General features: G+C 38.8%; 1 pseudogene; it reads right to left on the bottom strand.

The window, feature by feature from the left end:
• Positions 1-644: 644 nt before the first annotated feature.
• LOC118893264 lies at positions 645-970 on the bottom strand (annotated as a pseudogene).
• Between the last annotated feature and the right edge of the window lie 6,571 nt (positions 971-7,541).

Here is a 7,541-nt window from a genome sequence, read left to right on the forward strand (position 1 = left end):
AAAGAGCCTAGAGAAACTAAGTAACTTTTCCAAGGTCACATGAAGAACGAGTGGTCCTGCAGACCACAGAGCACAGGGTTTGATATTTTCAGTAACAATGAAAATGTTTCATGACCCATGTATTGGGAGAAAGAGAAGGAAATGTTTCAAGGAAAATGAAAGGAAATGAGAGGAAAGGGAATAACAATTGAGTCCCGAGTTTGGTCATGTGTCATCTCTCACTTTCTCTCAGTTAATACTCACAGCCTCCCTTGACATAAGTGCCATTCGTACTGTAGAGATAAGAACACAGGTTCAGAGAGACTGATTCTCCTGCCCAAAGCCACACAGCTACTATGTGACTGAGCCAAATGTTCCCCTGCATTTTCACTCCTCATCTGAATGGTTAGTCTTGTGGCTTTCTGTGGGACCCTGTTGCAATTCTCACCTTCCATGGGCTATAGTCATTCTTGAATTCATTCATTCGGTGAATATATCTTGAGTGCACTGTGCTGGGTCTTGCAGTGCAGCAGTGAACAACACAACTCAAGTCCAAGGTCTCCTTGGGATGAGCAACCTCAGATTGATGTCAATACTGGATAACAATTGCTTTTTTTTTTTTTTTGAACAAATCCACACTCTTATTTATTTACTTTTCAATAAGTTTAAATCCTTGAAGGGTACTGCATCACATGGATTCTGTGTCCAATGGCCTTAGCAGGAAGGTTGCTTCAGACTTTGGCATGAACCATGCCACTGTTTCCACGAGCGCGAGTTCTTTCCCCAAATTACTCTGGTTTTGTTAGATTTTCCACCAGGAGTCACTGTGTTGTCCTTTGCTTTGTACACATAAGAACATCTCTTGCCTAGATAGAATTCAGTTTCATCTCAAGTTTCATCTTCAGTTTTCAGGAGAGCTGTGTGCTCCCTCTGGTTCCATACCCCGCTTATAGCCAGCAGAAACACCCTTGGACCACAGCCTTCCAGACATATTTGTCGTTTTAGAAGTTCTGGTCCCAGGAGGCTTCCACAGGGTCTAAGATTGCTTCGATAACAATTGTTAACGTGGGGTCTTTAATGCCTTCCTGCTTGTTTGCTGGCACAAACAATTTCCATTTTGGAAAGATGTTACTTCACTGGCTTGATTAAGTTTAGTCAAGAGTTTTCTTATTGTTTGTGCTTTTGCAGTGCATTATGCAGAAAGCAGTGGTGTGATTTTTTTAAAAACACTTTGTTGAGGTATAAATGACATGTAAAAAGCTGTACATATTTAATATATACAACTCGATGAGTTTGGTGATAGATATAAACCCATGAAACCATCACCGCTATGAAGGCCAAAAAGACATCCATCACGTCCCAAAGTTTCTTTACACCCCTTTTATTATAATATCGTGTGTATGTGTGGTAAGAAACATAAGATCTATCTTCTCAGCAAATTTTAAGTATCCAATACAGTACTGAGATCTATAGGCACTATGCTATATAGTAGATAGTCAAAGAGTATAGAGTTTCAATTATGTAGTATAAGTAACTTCTGGAGATCTATACAGCACCTGATTTCCACATGGTAATAAAAGCTACTCCCAAATGCATTTTTTTCTCTCTCTCTCTGTCTCTCTTATTTCCTCATCTAAGAATCAGAGACATGACCATCAGGCACTAATTCCACTAAATTATATCATTCTCCATTCCATGCTTTTAAAATACGAATTCTGGGGCTTCCCTGGTGGCGCAGTGGTTGAGAATCTGCCTGCTAATGCAGGGGACACGGGTTCGAGCCCTGGTCTGGGAAGATCCCACATGCCACGGAGCGGCTGGGCCCGTGAGCCACAACTACTGAGCCTGCGCGTCTGGAGCCTGTGCCCCGCAACGGGAGGGGCCGCGATAGTGAAAGGCCCGCGCACCGCGATGAAGAGCGGTCCCCGCACCGCGATGAGGAGTGGCCCCCACTTGCCGCAACTAGAGAAAGCCCTCGCACGAACCGAAGACCCAGCACAACCAAAAATAAATAAATAAATAAAAATAAAAGTAGCTAAAAGGAGGAGGAAATTATTTAAAAAATAAAATAAAATAAAATAAAATACGAATTCTGGGTTGATTAGCCCGCTAGATTACCAACACTTCAGTGTGAGTTCTGTTCTACATCGTTCAATTTATGGCAGCAAGTGTCAGCAGAGCCTGAACATATTAGCTGCTTAAGAACAAAAAGAGACATGGATAGGGAGGAAAAAGAGAAAGAAATGTAGGCAAAATGTCAGGGTTCATTTGCATCTCAATGCAGCAGAGAAAGAAATCAAGATGAGAGAGGTCATGAGCCCACCTTTGCATCGTCTCCCTCCTCCACTCCACACTGTAGGACCAGAGGAGTGAAGGTAAAGCACTTGAGTTTGACCTGTTTTTCCCAGCTTATGGGCACAACCTAATAAACACCACCAAATGAACTGACTTTCATCATTGGCAAGATGCAATGGGGCAACACTTTTAAGATTCATCATTGAATTTAGAGGTAAGTGGAATCCTCCCTACCTGCTCCATTTTTTGATTTTTACTAAGTAAAATACTAAATTTATTGATTTTTCTTTATATTTTTTATTGTATATAAAGTAAAAAGAAACAACGTTTGGACATCAGATGAGGCAGAAAACACAGATGCAGCAATCATTGACGTAGGCAATGGATAAAGGCATAACTTTTTCCAGATCAAACAGATCAGCCAGAATACACACCCACCGAGAAGTTAATCGATAAGATCAATGGACAACTCTGAAGGTTACAAGAAACAACGAGTTATTGAGGGCAAATAAAGGCATTGCCATAGACTTTTCTTTTGAAAACATCCATTCAATTTATTGAAGGACGGATTCATCTACCTTTCTACATGTTGTGATAAAGATGACCTTGAGGGAGGTCAAGAAATCTTAGGTCTAATGGTATGTACTGGGGAGAGCCTTTGTCTCTGTCCACTGCAGATCTTTTTATATTAGGATTTCTAATAAGAAATGGCAAAGCAAGATGGATGACTTTTATTCCTTGGGCTAAATAGACTGTACAGGTATATGTGTGTGAATATATAATTGTAACACTGTATGTGTACACAGAAAGTATTATTTGTCATTGTTACCATAATTATTTATTTCAATACCTTCTGTTAACTTGTCTAAGATAAAAGATGTGAAACTAACTGTACAATTTCCCTTGAAATCATGAGATTCATTGCTCATTCTCAGATTAGACACACATTGGTGGTAAGCAAAGAAAACTTCCAGAATGCTGAACAGGACTGCCTCTTTCTAGAACAAGGGCTGGGGCAGAAGTCATCTCCTAGTCAACACAAGCCAGATCCTGCTTCCAAGCATGTTTTGTTTATTCCAGCTGTTGTTTTAGAACATTTGTGCATATTTAAATATTTAAATATCGGTAGTATTCCCGCAAAAATCTGGATATTTTTCTACTCTTGAAAATCTGGATCTGACCACAGGTGGTCTCACATTCCCATATGGTCACCACTGGTTCAAGCCAAACAATTTTTTTTTTTTTTTTTTGCTGTGGTTCCCACCCTGCCCCTTGTTCATTCACTTAACTGCCCTGTAAGAATGTAAGTTTGTGACCCTTTGGGTAGGGGTTGGACTTCAACTGCACAAATTCAACAACTTGAATCAAATTCACACAAGGTTGGTTCAAGCACAAAACATCTGTATTTCAGTATACAAAGAGCCTACCTGATAAATAAAATGCCTATCTTGCTAACCTACCATAAGAAGTATTGACACAATTATTCTCCTCAAGGGATCAGTGTGTTCTCTCTCAGGCATCCATGTCTATAAAAGAATCAAGCAGACAATGTTTGGTGACCCAGTAATTGATGCAAATAAGTGGTTAGATCATCTTAAAGACAAGCTGTCATATTAAGATGCACCATCTCCTTCTAAGATGCCCACCAACGGTATGTTCCTCCTTGGGCCATTTGCTCAGGAACTGAATGTTAAGATTTTTTTTTTAACAGCCCCCAAATCTATGAAGATGGCTCAGAATAGGTGGGTGGGTCACTGCCCCTCTGTTCCCAACCACCACCATCAGTAACATACACGCATACTTCAGTGAGAGCACCTCACTTTTTTTACATTCTTTCTTATTTATGTTAAATAGTAAAATAATGATCATGGCAAATTTTAATGAAGATGAGAAGTAAAGAAAAATGTTTTCAAAATACAGACAGTGATATCTTAAGGAAGTTTAATCTTTTTTAATTGAAGTATAGTTGATTTACAACATTGTGTTAGTTTCAGGTGTGCAGCATAGTGATTCTTTTTTTTATATTATATTTGATTATACGCTATTACAAGATATTGAATATAGGACCCTATGCCATACAGTAAATCCTTATTGCTTATCTATTTTATGTATAGCAGTTTGTATCTGTTAATCCCATACTCCTAATTTGTCCGTCCCCACCTTCGGTAGCTATAAGTTAGTTTTCTGTGAGTCTATTTCTGTTTTGTATATAGATTCATCTGTATTATTTTTTAGACTCCACATATAAGTAATATCATATAGTATTTGTCTTTCTCCAGACACTTCCATTCCCTGAGTTGTCTTTTCGTTTTGCCAGTCATTTCCTTTGCTGTACAAAAGCTTTTAAGTTTGATTAAGCCCTGTTTGTTTATTTTTGCTTTTATTTCTTTTGCGTTGGGAGACTGATTGAAGAAAATATTGCTATGATTTATGTTCAAGAATGTTTTGTCTATGTTCTCCTCTAGGAGTTTTATGGTGTCATGTCTTATATTTAGGTCTTTAGACCATCTTGAGTTTATTGTTTTATATCATGTGAAGGAATGTTCTAATTTCATTGATTTACATGTAGCTGCCCAGCTTTCCCAGCACCACTTGTTACAGAGACTGTCTTTTCTCCATTGTACATTCTTGCCTCCTTTGTTGTAGATTAGTTGACCGTAGGTGTGTGGGTTTATCTCTGGGCTCTCTATCCTGTCCCATTGATCTGTATGTCTGCTTTTGAGAACACCTCACTTTTTGCACATGCCTTTTGAGCAAGGTGTGTGTGTTCAGGGCAGGGGGCCACCTAAACATGAGCTCATAAGGAATTATGGAGGCCACATGTTCAGACACTATTTTCCCCAGTTTTATTGAGATGTAATTGACATATAACATTGTATAAGTTTAAGGTGTACACCCTGTTGATTTGATACGTTTATATATTGCAAAATGATTACCATGATAGCATTAGCTAACACCTGCGTCACATCACATAATTACCACTTCTTTTTTATGGTGAGAATATTTAAGGTCTACTCTCTTAGCAGCTTTCCAGTATATAACACAGAATTGTTAACTATAGTCACCATGCCGTACCTTAGATCCCCAGAGTGTAGTCATCTTCTAACTGGAAGCTTGTGCCCTTTGACCAGCACCTCCCCTTTCCTGCACCACCTCCCCACACCCCTCCCCCAGCCGCTGGTAACTACCATCCTCTTCTTTGTTTCTAGGAGTTCCAGGTTTTTAGATTCCACATAGAGGTGACATCATAGAGTATTTGTCTTTCTCCAGACACCCTTTTAGATATTGCTGGAAACACATCATCAATTGGGAATGTGTGTTTGGTTGCGACAAGATGGATCTCACCATTACGTTCCAGCTGTTTCCTGGGAACACTCTCTTGGACTCCCGATGGAGATTTGATAAACATTTAAGTACAATCAGTTGCACATAGAAATAATCCTTTAGAGCAGTGCGATCTGCAGATAACAAGGCCCACACGTTATTTATTTATTTTTTTTGCAACACTTGAGTTTGCTGTCTTGGCAACTATTTACACAGAATTTATTTATTTATTTATTTATTTATTTATTTATTTATAATATCTGTATTGGAGTATAGTTGCTTTACAATGGTGAGTTAGTTTCTGCTGTATAACAAAGTGAATCAGCTATATGTTTACATATATTCCCATATCCCCTCTCTCTTGCATCTCCTTCCCACCCTCCCTATCCCACCCCTCTAGGTAGACAAAAAGCACCGAGCTGATCTCCCTGTGCTATGTGGCCGCTTCCCACTAGCTATCTATTTTACATTTGGTAGTGTATATATGTCCATGCCACTCTCTCACTTCGTCCCAGCTTACCCTTTCCCCTCCCCATGTCCTCAAGTCCCTTCTGTACATCTGCGTCTTTATTCCTGTCCTGCCCCTAGGTTCTTCAGAACCTTATTTTTTTTAGATTCCATATATATGTGTTAGCATGTGGTATTTGTTTTTCTCTTTCTGACTTAATCCACTCTGTATGACAGTCTCTAGGTCCATCCACCTCACTATAAATAACTCAATTTCGTTTCTTTTTATGACTGAGTAATATTCCATTGTATATATGTGCCACATCTTCTTTATCCATTCATCTGTCGATGGACACTTAGGTTGCTTCCATGTCCTGGCTATTGTAAATAGTGCTGCAGTGAACATTGTGGTACATGACTCTTTTTGAATTATGGTTTTCTCAGGGTATATGTCCAGTAGTGGGATTGCTGGGTCATATGGTAGTTCTACTTTTAGTTTTTTAAGGAACCTCCATACTGTTCTCCTTAGTGGCTGTATCAGTTTACATTCCCACCAACAGTGCAAGAGGGTTCCCTTTTCTCTACACCCTCTCCAGCATTTATTGTTTGTAGATTTTTTGATGATGGCCATTCTGACTGGTGTCTGGTGATACCTCACTGTAGTTTTGATTTGCATTTCTCTAATGATTAGTGATGTTGAGCCTCCTTTCATGTGTTTGTTGGCAATCTGTATATCTTCTTTGGAGAAATGTCTATTTAGGCCTTCTGCCCATTTGTGGATTGGGTTGTTTGTTTTTTTGATATTGAGCTGCATGAGCTGCTCGTAAATTTTAGCGATTAATCGTTTGTCAGTTGCTTCGTTTGCAAATATTTTCTCCCATTCTGAGGGTTGTCTTTTCGTCTTGTTTATGGTTTCCTTTGCTGTGCAAAAGCTTTGAAGTTTCATTAGGTCCCATTTGTTTATTTTTGTTTTTATTTCCATTTCTCTAGGAGGTGGGTTAAAAAGGATCTTGCTGTGATTTATGTCATAGAGTGTTCTGCCTATGTTTTCCTCTAAGAGTTTTATAGTGTCTGGCCTTACATTTAGGTCTTTAATCCATTTTGAGTTTATTTTTGTGTATGGTGTTAAGGAGTGTTCTAATTTCATTCTTTTACATGTACCTGCCCAATTTTCCCAGCACCACTTATTGAAGAGGCTGTCTTTTCTCCATTGTATTATCTTGTCTCCTTTATCAAAGATAAGTTGACCATATGTGCGTGGGTTTATCTCTGGGCTTTCTATCCTCTTCCACTGATCTATATTTCTTTTTTTGTTAGGCCCACACTTTAAATGCTGCTTTCTAAAATTATTGTTTCAGAGAATGGCTGTTTCTTAAACTTACCATGTCTTAAGGACCATGTACAGATTATAGGATATTTGTTCTCAGAATATGCATAGTTAAATATGATCTTCTTTAAACGGAGAGAAGTTGCTCTCTACTAGGTGGAAAGGTTAA

The sequence above is a fragment of the Balaenoptera musculus genome, chromosome 3, assembly GCF_009873245.2.
Source record: "Balaenoptera musculus isolate JJ_BM4_2016_0621 chromosome 3, mBalMus1.pri.v3, whole genome shotgun sequence".
Lineage (NCBI taxonomy): Eukaryota > Metazoa > Chordata > Mammalia > Artiodactyla > Balaenopteridae > Balaenoptera > Balaenoptera musculus.